Source organism: Delphinapterus leucas, chromosome 15, assembly GCF_059928025.1.
Source record: "Delphinapterus leucas isolate spDelLeu-1000000601 "Yukka" chromosome 15, BTC_Dleu_Yukka2, whole genome shotgun sequence".
NCBI classification, from domain to species: domain Eukaryota; kingdom Metazoa; phylum Chordata; class Mammalia; order Artiodactyla; family Monodontidae; genus Delphinapterus; species Delphinapterus leucas.
Genome location: NC_143143.1, coordinates 26,238,266 through 26,253,320, shown reverse-complemented (window position 1 = coordinate 26,253,320; position 15,055 = coordinate 26,238,266). Strand labels below are relative to the sequence as shown.

Genomic DNA, 15,055 nt, shown 5'->3' with positions numbered 1-15,055 from the left:
GAACTGGTGTAAAAATAGACAAATAGATCAATGGAACAAAACAGAGCCCAGAAATAGACCCACACATATGTGGACAACTTATTTTCAACAAAGGTGCAAAGGCAATTCAGTGGAGAAAGGATGGTCTTTTCAACAAAAGACAATGGAACAATTTGATACCTACATACAAAAAAGTGAACTTCCATTCATAACCCATAATATATACAAATTTAACTATAAATGGGTCATCGACCTAAATGTAAAAACTCAAATTATAAAACTTTTAGAGGAAAACATAGGAAAAAAACATTGTTATTTTGAGTTAAGCAAAATTTCTTACATATAACAAGAAAAGAATGATGCAAAGGAGAACAAATAGATAAATCGGATTTTATCAAAATTTAAAACTTCTGCTCTTAAAAGAACACTGTCAAGAGAAGGAAAAGAGCCACACAGGGGAGAAAATATTTGGAAATCATATATCTGATAAAGGATTTGTATCCAGAATATATCAAGAACTTTCAAAATTCAATAATGAGGGAGCTTCCCTGGCAGTCCAGTGGTTAAGACTCTGCACTTCCTTGGGACTTCCCTGGTGGCGCAGTAGTTAAGAATCCGCCTACCAATGCAGGGGACACGGGTTGGAGCCCTGGTCCAGGAAGATCCCACATGCTGCAGAGCAACTAAGCCTGTGCGCCACAACTACTGAGCCGGCGTGCCACAACTACTGAGCCCGCGCACCTAGAGCCCGTGCTCCACAACAAGAGAAGCCACCGCAATGAGAAGCCCACACACCACAATGAAGAGTAGCCCCCACTTGCCACAACTAGAGAAAGCCCATGCGCAGCAACGAAGACCAACGCAGCCAAAAATAAATAAATAAATTTATTAAAAAAAAAAAAAAAAAAAGACTCCGCACTTCTACTGCAGGGGGCATGGGTTCGATCCCTGGTCGGGGAACTAAGAGCCCACAATCCGCATGTCACGGCCAAAAAAAACAGAAAAACAACCCAATAAAAAATGCATAAGGCGTATGAATACTTCTCCAAAGAAGACAGGTGAATAGTAGATAAACACATGAAAAAAATGCTCAACTTCATTAGTCATTAGAGAAATGCAAACTAAAACGAGATAGCACTGCCCAACTGTTAGAATGGCTAAATTAAATTAAAAAGACTAACCATACCACGTGTTGATGAGGATGTGGAGGAACTGGAACTCTCCTACACTGCCAGTGGGGATGCAAAATGGCACAACCACTCTGGAAAACAGTTTCCTAAAAATATAAACATCTGATCCAGGCATTCCACTCCTATGTATTCACCCAAAAGGAAGGAAAGCTTTTTAATGTCCTTTCAAAGGCTGGTACACAAATGTTCATAGTAGCTTTATTTGTAATAGCCCCAAACTGCAAACAACTCAAATGTCCATACCACTCATAAGTAACAAGGAACGAACTCTTGGTTCACAATAACGTACAGCATGGATGGGTCTTGAAATAATTACACTGAATGAAAGAAGCCAGGAAAAGAATACATAAAACAACAAGGTCCTAATGTGTAGCACAGAGAACTATATTCAATATCCTATGATAAACCACAATGGAAAAGAATATTTTTTTAAAAAGAATGCATGTGTATATATACATATATATAAAACTGAATCACTTTGCTTGCTGTACAGCAGTAATTAACACAACACTGTAAATTAACTATACTTCAATTGTACATATATTTCTTTTTGGCTGCACCACGTGGCACGTGGGATCTTTGTTCTCCGACTAGGTATCCAAACTGTGCCCCCCTGCATTGGAAGCATGGTGTCTTAACCACTGCACTGCCAGGGAAGTCCCCAATTTTTTTAAAAAAGAAAAAGAATGCACACTGTTTCGAGTCCATTTATATAAAATTCTAGGATATACAAACTAACAGACAGTGACAGAAAGCAGAATGGCTGTTGGAGGGTGGGGGAGATGGATTACAAAAGGACAGGAAGAAACAACCGAAAACCAAAAAGCAAAACCCCAATTCAAAAGAGAAAAGCCACCCTGGATTTCTACAAGTGTTTTCACCTGAATGGAACTAGTGGCTTTTATTTGAGATAAGCTGAGATCTGGACGTAGTGTTTAAACTTTCTCTAAATATTTCCCATCGTGTTATTTTTAGAGCTAGCATGGGATTAAAGAGCACTCACTCATATACCGTGACAACCGGCAAACACACAGAGGTAAACACCAGAGAAACCGTTCACACTTCCAAGGCCTCTAGTTGGTCCAACGAGCAGTTACAGAGACAGAAAGCATCACAAGAAAACAGTGACAGCTTTTTAAGAACCATGAAAGGAGAGAGAAGAACAGCAAAATGTTTCCAATAAAATCTTACTCATGTTTCCAAAAAAGCAATTCTAACTTGTCCATAATGGAACAAGGAAAAAGGGAAAAGGTCATCTTTCATGTTCAACATTTTTCTACCTAAGTTTTACGTGTATATGTACAGTTTTACAGCACTAAAGCAGAACCACGAGGGGAAAATGCAAAAGGTAGGTTCTGCTCTGTAAGTAAATTTATCATCACATTTTCTCTCGTTTCCTTCCACCCATTTATCTTTTCAAGTTGCCAAGAACATCCCTGGGAATAATCACCTCCTACGTCAAAAGCTGGGGATAGGATGATGGGCATCTGATGATGGGAGATGACATCTTTAAATAGTCACTTTTAACTTCATAACATATATTTCATCTTTAACCATGCATATACTGCTTCAACTCCTAGCTTTAAAATGAAGGGGAGCGTATATTGGAAGATGCCCCAATAACAAGGATAAATTCTCCAAAAGTTTGCAATGGCTAAAAAAAATTTTTGAAACCCATTAGATCAAGTGTCACTTATGTAACAAGGATCTTAAAATACAAGGCCTAGGAAAAGGTCAACATCCATCCTATCTATCTATCTATCTGTCTGTCTGTCTATCTATCAAAATGACTTCCTGGTTAATGATTAAAGGTTTGAGTTTTTGAAATATCATATACTATGAATAAACCTAAAGGAAAATAAATGATTCTTTGCGGTACTAATAAACACACACCATGTATCATTCATGTGAGATGCTGGTACTACTTTATACAAAGTGGCAACATATGTGAAGGAACCCATTTGGGACATTCACATAATGTTTCTTACAAGCTCATAATACTGGAAACCAAAGGAATTTGTTCGGTTTGATACCAACACACTCACACCCATAACACGTCTCCACCACATTGGGTGGACCTCGGCCAAGACATCGCACAAAGTGCGTGGCTGATTGTTTCTGCCTCGTCCAAACCAGCTCCGCACAAAGTTGAAAATGAGAGCCTCAAGCAAGAGCAAATACAACTCCCGTAGCCCAGTAGCACTGATGGCCGGCTCACTCACCGGCAAGCAGATTCTTGCAGCACTGTTTGCTTAAGGCTGCTACCCTACGGCAGAAAGTTATCTTGGGAAAGCAATGACCCTGACATCTATGCTAAAGAACCTTCCACATGTGTGCACGGGGAGCCACGTGCAAAGATGCAAGAGCACCTCTGCTTGTAATGAAGAAAACTTGGAAACAACCCAGGTGGCCAGCAATAGGGGATTTATTAAAACTGTGCTACAGTCCCCCGAGCAGACTAGAACACAGCGGTTACAAGGAATGAGCTAGAGCCATAGGGAGTGACACGGTTAGACCTCTGATGCTTTGTAGAGTTAACATCAAAAAGAAGACATGTTTACAAAATATGCACAATATGTACCATTTGTTGGGGAGAACATCCCCCCCAAAACACTACGTTTCCTATGTATAAATACGTATCAACAGAAAAAGATGTGGGAAAATCCAAAAAAACTCCTAAGACTGGTCACCTCGAAAAGGAAGAGGAGAGAGAGGAAGGAGTTGAGAGCTGAGAGGGTGGGAGTCCTCCACTTAATGCAGGACAAGTAATAAGAGAAATAGCGATTTATCCTGTTACTGTCGACTGCTTTTTATATCCATAAAACCGTCACCAACTCTGCACACTAATGTTTGTGCCTCAGATAATCTGGTTGACCTTTTCAGAGCATATCTGGAAAAAAAAGGGATAAGAGAAAGAACAAAACTTTTTACTGTTCATAGCTGCCAGCTTGATCTTATTCTGGTTCTGGAATGAACCAATTTAAACTTATTTTTCCAGGGTTAGAGGTTCTAAGATTGACTTGATGAGGTGATATCAGGGCATTCTATACAGCTGTAATTTTTCTGCAGAATTCCTCTTTGTACCATTTTCTGTATGGTTGGCACTATTTGTGAAAGGGAGTTGAAAAAACTACTGCCTCTCTCTCCAAGCTGGGAGACCTTCAGTTTTTCAGAGGTTACACAGGCAACACATCCTGCTTCAGTCCTCACCCTGCTATGTTCTGCAGGGGCCCGCACACTGCCTCTATGTGGCAGGGATTCCTGCTTGGATGGAGTGCCAAAAGAAGGTAAACAGAGGTACCACGAACTTTCTAGCTGCTCTTCCACTGAAAATCACAGAAATCTCACATGATGAAATGCCAACGAAATGAATTTGGAATCCAAGAGTCATAGGCACCAGCAACAAACAACTGAAATATTCATAGATGGGGGGACTCAATAGTGTTAAGACATTAATTTCCCCCAAATTCAATTATAGCTTTACTACAATCCCAATCAAAATCCGAGCAGGCATTTTGTAGAAACTGATGAGCTGATTCTAAAAAGTATACAGAAAATCATATGGAAACAAAGGACTAGAATAGGCAAAACAGTTTTGTAAAAGAACAAATTTGGAGGATTTACAATACGTGACTTCAGTACTCTCCATAAAATACAATCAAAGACTGTGTGGTAATTGGCATACAGATAGATATACAGATCAATGGAACACAAACCACAGCAACCGACCACACGTACACGGTCAAGTGAATTTTAACAAAGGCACCACGGCAGTTGCATGGAGAGAGGATCATCGTTTCAACAAATGGTGCTGGATATGGGAAAAAATGGACATCAAGCCCAACCTCACACCATACACAAAAATTAACTCAAAATGGATCCTAGACCTAAATGTAAAAGCGAAAATGATAAAAATTCTTGGAGAAAACCTTTGTGAACCAGGTAGACAAAGCTTTCTTAGGAAACAAAAGAGCATAAAAGAAAAACATTGATAAATTGGACTTCATCAAAATTAAAAACTTCTGCACTTGGAGAGACCCCACTGAGAACATGCAAAGGCAATCCACCAAATAGGAGAAAATACTAACAATACATATATCTGAAAAAAGACTTCTGTCCAGAACATACAATGAACTCTGATGATTCAAAAATAGGAAGGTGGGCTTCCCTGGTGGTGCAGTGGTTAATAATCCACCTGCCAATGCAGGGGACACGGGTTCGAGCCCTAGTCCAGGAAGATGCCACATGCCGTGGAGCAACTAAGCCTGTGTGTCACAACTACTGAGCTTGCACTCTAGAGCTCGTGAGCCACAACTACTGAGCCCGTGTGCCATAACTGCTGAAGCCCGCGCGCCTAGAGCCTGTGCTCCACAACAAGAGAAGCCACTGCAATGAGAAGCCCATGCACGGCAATGAAGAGTAGCCCCCACTCGCCACAACTAGAGAAAGCCTACGCGCAGCAACAAAGACCCAACACAGCCAAAAATAAATAAATTTATTTAAAAAAAAAAAGAACTGGGTTTAAAAAAAACATAGGAAGGCAAACAAGCTATAAAAATGGGCAAAAGATTTGAGCAGACACTTCACAAAAGATGTAACAGGGACTTCCCTGGTGGTCCAGTGGTTAAGAATCTGCCTTTCAATGCAGGGGACACAGGTTCGATCCCTGGTCAGGGAACTAAGATTCCCACATGCCGCAGGACAACTAAGCCCATGCACTGCAACTACTGCCCCGTGCACATCAACTAGAGAGCCCACATCCCACAATGAAAGATCTTGTGTGCCGCAACGAAGACCCGATGCAGCCAAAAATAAATAGATAAATAAAAAAGACGATGTAACAAATGACCAATGAGCGCATGGAAAAGTGCTTAACATCATTAGTCATCAGGGAAATGCAAATTAAAATGAGGTACCACCACATACCCACTAGAGTAGCCAAAATAAAAAAGACAAATGGACCCAGAGATTATCATACTAAGTAAGACAAAGACAAATATTATATATCATCTATATACGGAATCTAAAACAAATGACACAAATGAACTTATTTATAAAACAGAAATAGACGCACAAACATAGAAAACAAACTTATGGTTACCAAAGGGGAAAGGGGTGGGAAGGGATAAACTAGGATTTTGGGATTAACAGATACACACCACTATATATAAAACAGATAACCAACAAGGACCTATTGTATAGCACAGGGAACTATATTCAGTATCTTGTAATAACCTATAATGGAAGAGAATCTGAAAAAGATATATATATATATATATATAAAATTAATCACTTTACTATATACCTGAAACTAAACATTGTAAACCAAGTATACTTCAATAAAAATAAGAAGAAGAAAATAAAAGACAGAAATTGAAAGATGTGACCCAACTGGAACGCATGTATTTCTGGCGGGAATGTACAATGGCACCACATCACCTGGTCCTCGGCCCCTATCCCGTGTGTCCTCCACGCATTCAATTCACAGGTTCATATAACCTGCCTGGCCTCATCAAGCCTGCTCTAAAACCCTGAATTTATGAGATTAAAGCAATGACAGGGGGCTGTGGCCTCTGGCTCTGGCCCTGGGTTCTAAACTGTCCGTCACCGACAATGCAGTCGCAGGGATAGCTAAGTGAGCTATTTGAGTAGCTAAGTGAGCCTTCTTCAGGCAAAGCCTTGATTTAGGTTATCAGAGAAAAGCCTGCTGTCAGCACCTCAGGCAACCTAAATATCCAAGCCTGAGGGGGCTTTTTTCCCTCCTCTGCAAGAAAATTAATTTCTCCAAGTACTCTTTAAAGCAGTTCTCAAAGTGAGGGCCCGGACCAGCAGCACCAGCACAGCCTGGGAGGTTGTGAGAAAGGCAGAACCTCAGCCCCGCCACAGGGTCCATCTGCATCTTCCCAAGATGTTCAGGTTCAAGTGCCGAGCGTGCTAGGCCACAACCAAGACTCCATGGAGCTAACGCAGGTGAAAGCCCTTCACACACTGCGAAGTGCTGTTAAAATGGATGCAGCCCTTGCTGCGGAGGGGCGGGGAGGCGGGGAGGCGGGGAGGCGGAGGGGTGGGGAGGCGGAGGGGCGGGGGGGGGGGGGGAGGCGGGGAGGCGGGCAGCAAGCAGGGGTGAAGGTGTTGAGGGCGGCCCCAACAGAGGGGTCGGTGGCCGCAGAAGTCCTGCCTGGAAGGAGACAGTGTCTCCAAGACACCTTCATTTTTTCAAGCAACCTCAACTGTGGTTAATCACTTTTAGACCCACTGCATTTCAGTGGGGTTCGGGTGAATCATTTCAGAGGAGTGAGGGAGTAAAAAGGCTTGAAGGTTTCTAGGACCCTCAGCAAGCCTTTCTGAAAACCTGATAAAAACTGTGGCATCCCTTTCCCAGAAACACACACATTTTACATACACTTTTGGTGAATTCACAGATTTCTTACTCTTGAGTGCAGTGGGCACCAGATTAAAAATCTCGGGGAAGGGCTTATCTAGGAAGTTCAGCGCCAGGACTCTGCTGGCACCGTAGCTGGAAGGCACTGGCCAAGGAGGTTCTCCAGAACCACATGGAGGACCACACTGAAAGGAATCGCATGTTAATTTCCTCTACAATACTTTTTGAAGACCTACCTGTGCAGGTACCTCTCTAAGACGCTGGGGCCAGGACAGACAGATCCTCCAGCCAGGTGTCCAAGATTTGTGGCTTCTCAGGGCTCCTTACACCTGTGAGAGAAGTAGGATCAGACCTGTGTTCTCTACTTTAGGGCTCACAGAAGGTCACAGGGCCAGCCTCCCTCAGGACACCCCAGACACTGCATACCTCAGGCATCCCACCTGCCCATCAAGATACAGATGCACCTCTATCATTTAATCCCCTCCCTCCCCTCAGAAGACAAAGCTGAAAAAAGCACCTGTTAGAATCTCATTTCCATCCCACCTGCCAGTTAGTTCTGGGCTCAGCTCACATGTGATGTTCTCTCATTTTCTAATTTCTTTTCGCTTTTTATAAGCCCTATCACTTCTACACAATAATTCCAACAACTCAGTGAACACCAAAAAATGGAGGGGGACAATGGAATCAATTTTATCATCAACCATTCAAAGGCAATGCTCAGTAATACATTTTAATTCTGAAAATGTTCAATTTTTTTTTTTTTAATTAAAGAGCTGCAGTGAGATTTGCACATAGATCTCAAGCACTCCGGGAGCAGTGTCTCAGAGTTCCTGTCTGAGGGTAAATGCCAGGGCCTTTTCCAGTCACCTGCCCAAACCGTGACATTTAAAGCAACTTGGTGAACACAACTTCCTGGCATGTATAGGTTTCCCATTTGCCTATACACCTGCACAGTGGGCTGTGGACATTCTTAATTTATGTCTCCTTATACCCTGCGAGCATCACTGGTACCAGGCGGCAAAGGTGCATGTAGCAGAATGTTCTGTGCAGCTAAAAAGCTGCAGACAACCCAAGGCCTTACTCCCAGAAATTGATTAAATCAACTGTGATAGAGCCACTGGACGGGAAACCGTGCAGCTATTAAAGAGAATAAGGTATCCCATCCATGCATTATATTATAGTATATAATGCAGTATATATAATTTACGATGCAATATTGTAATAGTACACATCACATTAATGTATAAGAGAAAGTGTTAATTTTAAAAATAATATATGCTATCACTTATCGTGATTATAAAATGTACTACAAGCCACTGTATTAGTTAACACATCCATACATTAATTAATGGAGAATCAAAGTGCACTTTAAAGTCAGTTCATTTGAATAAAAATAAAAGGGCACGTTTGAATACATAAATGTGAATGCGTATCAATTGTCTAGAGCATTGGGACTCAGCCTTTCCCGCGCAGCGGCATCACCTGGAGGAGAGCCTGTTAAAGCCCAGATTGCCCGGCTCCCCCAGCAGGTCTAATTGGGCAGGTCTGGGGTGAGCTAGAGAATTTGCATTTCTAACCAGCTCCCAAGTGATGCTGCTGGCCCCGGGGCCAGGCACACACCCAGGGCTCAACCGCGGCAATCTGGGGGAAGAGGAGCTTTGGGGCTTTTTATTTCAGAAAACTTACACATTCATTCAACAACCCTCGTTGAGCGTCAGCTCCACGCAGAGCAGCCGTGGACCGCCCGAGGGGTCGGGCTAGTAAAGGAACCACAGCCTTTTCCTCCGCCTCCTGGGTGCCTCACCCTAGAGGGGAAACTGAGGCCCCGAGACCGGTTGTCCAAAGTCGCGGAGTCTCTCTGGTGGAGCTGGGATTCGAACCTCAGGCTCTGAAATGCCTGCGAGCGTCCTGAGCGCTCCCGAGCTCCAAACGAGTTCCTCCCGCCGAGCCTGTGGGGACTCTGGGGGCTCCGGAGACGAAGTCCCCGGCCCCACTCGGACACGAAGGGGCGGACAGACTTCCCTGCCCGCTCTGCTGCCGTGAGTCCGCTGCGAGCAGCCGGCGCGCGCACGCTTGAGCCCCGCCCCGCCGGCCGCTGCGAAAGGGCGGGGCCGGGCGGGTGCGCTGGGGCCCGCGCTCGTGCCCGTGGGGCGAGCGCACGGGAGTGGCGCCAGGATAGAGGCTCGCCGAGCCGCCATTCTAACGCAGGCGCGGTGGCCAAGTGGTAAGGCGTCGGTCTCGTAAACCGAAGATCACGGGTTCGAACCCCGTCCGTGCCTAGCGTTCTCACTTCCCTCTAGGGGGCCACTTTTTAGGGGTGTGACCACTTTTCGAGAGTAATCATCGACGTTCTACCCTTTCCGCATCCCGTATTAATCAACAGATCTTCGCCTCTGGGTGCCGACGGAGCCAACTGTTTTCACTCAGTTTAGATTCAGGCTCTCTCCGGCCCGCGCAGGTCAAAGTCCGGGTGGTCCGGCCTCATGCACTGCTGTGCCGCCAACCTGACCCGCGGGGCGTTTGGCTCCCTGCAGACAGCGCCCCCTGCATTCCCCGGACGCCTCGTCCTGTGCGGGATGGAGGAGGGCCCCGGGTGGGCGGGGGTCTTAAACTCCGAGGCCCCGGAGGTCACGTGAAAACCGTGGCCCGAACAACGATTTTAGCGCAGAAAAACCTACAGCGGATGGCTCTTGGTTCAAGAGCCACTAAGCATTTTTCTGAACATTTAAGTCCAATTGTTTCCACACTAATGAGAGAACTGCCGTTGCCTGACACTGAGCCCACACCCAGAGTCAGCTGGTGTCTGGCTTGCTATTTTTAAAAGGAAATCCATTGTAGGCACTGCGTTAGAGAGGAAATCCTGCCCAGACTTGGAGCTGGTCCGACATGAAAATCTAAAGCTCTCTCCTCTCTCTCTCGGAGCCTCCGTTTGCCCCCCCAGTAAAATGGATCTCTGGTCAGCGCTGGCGTTTGTAAAGCAGCTGCCGAGAGACTGGCTGTAGAGGCGGCTTCAGTAAACGGAGCTACCGTCGTATGGCACCCGTTTTCTTTGCATCACCACGGGGCTGCTCGAATGCATTTAAAGATGTTATGCAATTACCTCAACCTCCAAGAGCTGGCATATTGTATGATCTGGAAACCAGCTTGACCTAAATTGGGGAAACCTGTATCAGCGCGAGATTCCTACTGGAAGAAAGCATTAATGGAACTCTCGGTGTGTGCCTAGTGGAGCTGGAGTCTGGGGCAACCTCGGTGAACAAGGGTGGGTTCACTCAGAGAGAGGGGGAGATGGATGCGAAGGGGATCGGAGAGCCTGGCAGGAGCGGCGGGGGGTAAGAGTCCTCCTCTGCAGCAGAGCGCTCACACTTGTGAGCAGTTCATCAGCATCCCCTCGAGGCGTAGTTAAAATGCGGAGCGCTGGGCCCCACCCCCCAGAGCGTCTGCATTCTGTAAGTTTGCGGTGGGGCTTGACATTTGCATTTCTAACAAGCTCCCAGGTGATGCTGACGGTGTTAGTTCCGGGACCACCCATTGCGAACCATTCCGCTAAAGAGAGCTGTATTCTAAAGCCACATTCTAAACCCAGGAGCACGTGTGTATGCGTGTACACAAACATGTGAGTTAATGCCTATAAAAACAGTGAACACCAGTTCTTCTCACACTTCAGCCTGAGGATCAGGTTAAAATTTGGGTCTGACTGTGTGTCTGAGGTGGAGCCGAAAAATCTGCATTTCTAATTGGTGTTTTAGTGATGCTGATGCCGCTGGTCCCACACCTCACTGAGTATGGGGGGGAGGGGGGGAAGAAGGATGCACACAAAAATAATGTAACGGAGCAGGACCCTATGGGGCCCCCCCGGGGAAGCCTTCTCCCACATCCTCTGCTTTAGTTCCTCTCTGAAGTACCTAGATAAGTGTTTGATGTGAAAGTGTTTCACAGATGTGAAAAACCCCACCAAATGGAAGTTATTAACTACTTGATGACCGTGAGCATGTAGCCCCCAGGCCTCCTGGAGCCTAAGGACTAATAAAGTTAACTCCTGTGCCACTGCCCTGTTACCTCACCATCAACCAATCAGAGATCCGTACAGGAGCTGGTCCCGTACCCTGCGGCCCCCTTCCCTCACTTGGCCTTTAAAAATGCTTTGCTGAAACCCTTCAGGGAGTTTGGGGGTTTGGGGGACACGAGCCACCTGTCTCCTTGCATGGCCCTGCGATAAACCTTTCTCTGCTCTAAACTCGGATGTTTCTGTTTGTTTGGCCTCATTGTACATCTGGCTCATGAACTTGGGGTTGCTAACGATAACAGTTGTTGCCTCTCTGGAGGGAAGTAGGATGGGGTAGCTGTTGAAAGGATTCCTTCACTTCTTACCCTGTGAACTTTCACATTGTTTGGATTTTCTACCAGATGATTGTATTACGTGTGTAATTTTTTCCCCCCAGAATCACCTCCAAAACCCACGAAGGCAAAAAGAACCTATTAGAACACAGGCAAATTATAACGATCCAGAATTAAGTCATATAAATGCTTGAGTGTTCCCTGCTCTCCATTGGAGTGTTTCGTCGTTTCTTTTTAAGTGACACAGAAGTACACTTACGTTCCTCCCTATTAAAAATATCCCCAAATAGTCCTCCCCATTAAAAATAAAAAGACCACACTGCCCCCGACAGGCGGGCCAGTATCTGTGGAGCTGGTTAGTTGTCCACACAGATTTTCCTGTCCTTCCCTCCAGAAAATGAAGCAACACTCCTCTGGGACACCATCCCAAGAAAGAGCCCATTCTCATCCACCCCCACCGCTGCCCACACCCCACCCCACCCTACACAGGGTGCTCCTCTCTCTGCCCCAGGTGAAGAATGGACTTCAGAAAATTTATATAAGGTACTGTAGGTTTCCATTTACACACACAACAAAAAATTGCATAAAATATCTAAGGGTATATATTCATGTATGGAGAAGTGCTTGCTGTTTTATTTGTTTTTTTGTTTTTAAGCCTGGAAGATTACACTTGAATCTCAAAACCATCACTGCTGGTTGAAATCTGGGGATGCCACGGAGCTGTAGGACCAATGTGGCACAGGCTGCAGGATCAGAAACTAGTGAGCAAAATTCTGAATTCAGGTCCTGTTTACACTTAAATGGGTAAAGCTGATTGTGTGTCTGAATAAGTAAGACGTTTTGTGTTGATTTAAACTGATTGTGTGTCTGAATAAGTAAGACGTTTTGTGTTGATTTAAACTGCTTGTGTTCATGAATATATAAAGCCGTGTTTGGATCTCTGTAACTTCTGTATGAATTTCGTGTCTGAAAGTCACCTTGAAATCAGAGGTCTTTGTTCTATAATCACACTCTAGTCTCCCTTAGAAACATAAAGAGAAGAGAAGGCCCCTGATGCTGGGGTTAGGAGGAAAGACAGACTGAGCCTAGAGGGACCCTCTGAGACCTCACTGTGCAAAGTTGACCACTGGGGAGAAGGTGGATTTGCAGAAGGAGACCAGGGCTTTCTGGGAAAGAAGAAATTAAACTCTTCCAACCCACCTTCCTGTTATCCAAAGTTAGAGAGAACTGTAGGACAGGTCCTGACGGTCAGTGGCAGAAAAAGGTTTAATAGGACTTTTTTTTTTTTGGCTGCGTTGGGTCTTCATTGCTGCACGCAGGCTTTCTCTAGTTGCGGTGGGGGGGGGGCTACTCTTCGTTGTGGTGCATGGGCTTCTTATTGCTGTGGCTTCATCTTGTTGTGGAGCACAGGCTCTAGGCGCACGGGTTTCAGTAGTTGTGCCGCACGGGCTTAGTTGCTCCGCGGCATGTGGGAATCTTCCCAGACCAGGGCTCGAACCTGTGTCCCCTGCATTGGCAGGCAGATTCTTAACCACTGTGCCCCTAACAGGACTTTTGAAGTCAAAGAGGGAGCTACAACCCTAGTGTTAGCAAAGAAGGGCTGTTTGTCAACAGAAGCTGCGCAGGAGAAAACTTCAACTGTGACACCATGTGGCAGCATGAAGCAAGAGCAGCAGTAGAATTATTTTTCTGCCCCACATCTACAAGAACCAGTGGGAGACATGGACTAGCCACATAACCTCTCTGTGCCTTGGTTTCTCCATAAAATTGAAGTGACACACATTCACTGGCTTCCACTCTCATGGAGTTCATCTGATGACAATATTGTAAACATCCACCAGCCAGGATGGTCCGGTAAATGGAGAGCCATCCCTCATGCCATCATGGGCAGCCATTGAAAGGAATGATCGGGACTTCCCTGGTGGTGCAGTGGTTAAGAATCCGCCTGCCAATGCAGGGGACACGGGTTCGATCCCTGGTCCGGGAAGATCCCACGTGCCGCGGAGCAACTAAGCCCGTGCACCACAACTGAGCCTGTGCTCTAGAGCCAGTGAGCCACAACTACTGAGCCCACATGTCACAACTACTGAAGCCCAAGCACCTAGAGCCCGTGCTCTGCAACAAGAGAAGCCACCGCAATGAGAAGCCAGCGCACCGCAATGAGTAGCCCCCACCCGCCGCAACTAGAGAAAGCCCACGCGCAGCAACGAAGACCCAACGCAGCCAAATAAATAAATTAAATTATCAGAAAAAGAAAGGAATGATTGATTTATTGACCTGAAGGGGTGATAGTGAGATACAGCTAATTGAGAAAAGCTGACATCCTGTTTTTTTGGGTTTTGTCTCACAGCTTTATTGAGGTATAACTGATTAACAAAAAATGGCACAAATATATATCCAACTTGATGAATTTGGACATATGCATACACCTGGGCTACATCCCCACATTCAAGGTAACAGATATATCCACCACCTTCAAGTTTCCTGCATCCCTTTGCTTTTTTGTGTATGTGATAAGAGCATTTAACATGAGATCTACCCTCTTAACAAATTTGTAAGTATACCATACACTACCGTTACCTATAGGCACTACGTTGTACAAAACATCTCTAGAACTTATTAATCTTTTTATCTTTTAATTTTTTAATTTATTTTTTATTGAAGTATAATTGATTTACTATGTTGTGCTCATTCATCTTGTATAACTAACTCTAACTGATGTCCTGTTTTTGTAAAAATAAATAAGCATAACTACTGTATATAAAATAGGTAAACAGCAAGGACCTACAGTTTAGCACAGGGAACTATACTCAACATCTCGTAATAAACCATAATGGAAAAGAATCTGAAAAAGAATGTATATATGTGTATGAATCTATACACATATATATATACCTGAATCACTTTGCTGTACACTTGTAGTTAACACAACATTGTAAATTAACTATACTTCAATAAAAATTTTTTAAACATATATAAGATGCAATAAATAAATAAGAATATTTATCAATACATGTAGTGGTGTGTGTATTGTTTTTTAGAATGTGAAGGATGCCCATACCCCAGGCAGAAGGCTCCACGTCATGCTACTGACAGTGAGTACCTCCAGGTGGGGCAAGAAGTGGAGAGGAGTTGCAGGAAAAGTTACTAATTTTTTTTCCTAATA

The 15,055-nt window shown here is 44.7% G+C and overlaps 1 long non-coding RNA gene and 1 other non-coding gene across 3 annotated transcripts in view; one reads left to right on the top strand and one right to left on the bottom strand.

Annotated features, from left to right (window-relative positions):
• Positions 1–9,611, bottom strand: part of LOC111163512 (uncharacterized) — an 87,517-nt gene extending 77,906 nt beyond the window's left edge. For both annotated transcript variants that reach the window (XR_016387812.1, XR_002641789.3), the window contains exons 1-2: positions 9,238–9,611; positions 7,788–7,880 (exon numbers count right to left, since the gene is read on the bottom strand). This is a non-coding gene — a long non-coding RNA (uncharacterized LOC111163512). The remainder of the gene's footprint in view (positions 1–7,787; positions 7,881–9,237) is intronic.
• Positions 9,612–9,758: 147 nt separating this feature from the next.
• Positions 9,759–9,830, top strand: TRNAT-CGU (transfer RNA threonine (anticodon CGU)). The gene has a single exon. It is a non-coding gene; the product is annotated as a tRNA-Thr (tRNA).
• Positions 9,831–15,055: the final 5,225 nt, after the last annotated feature.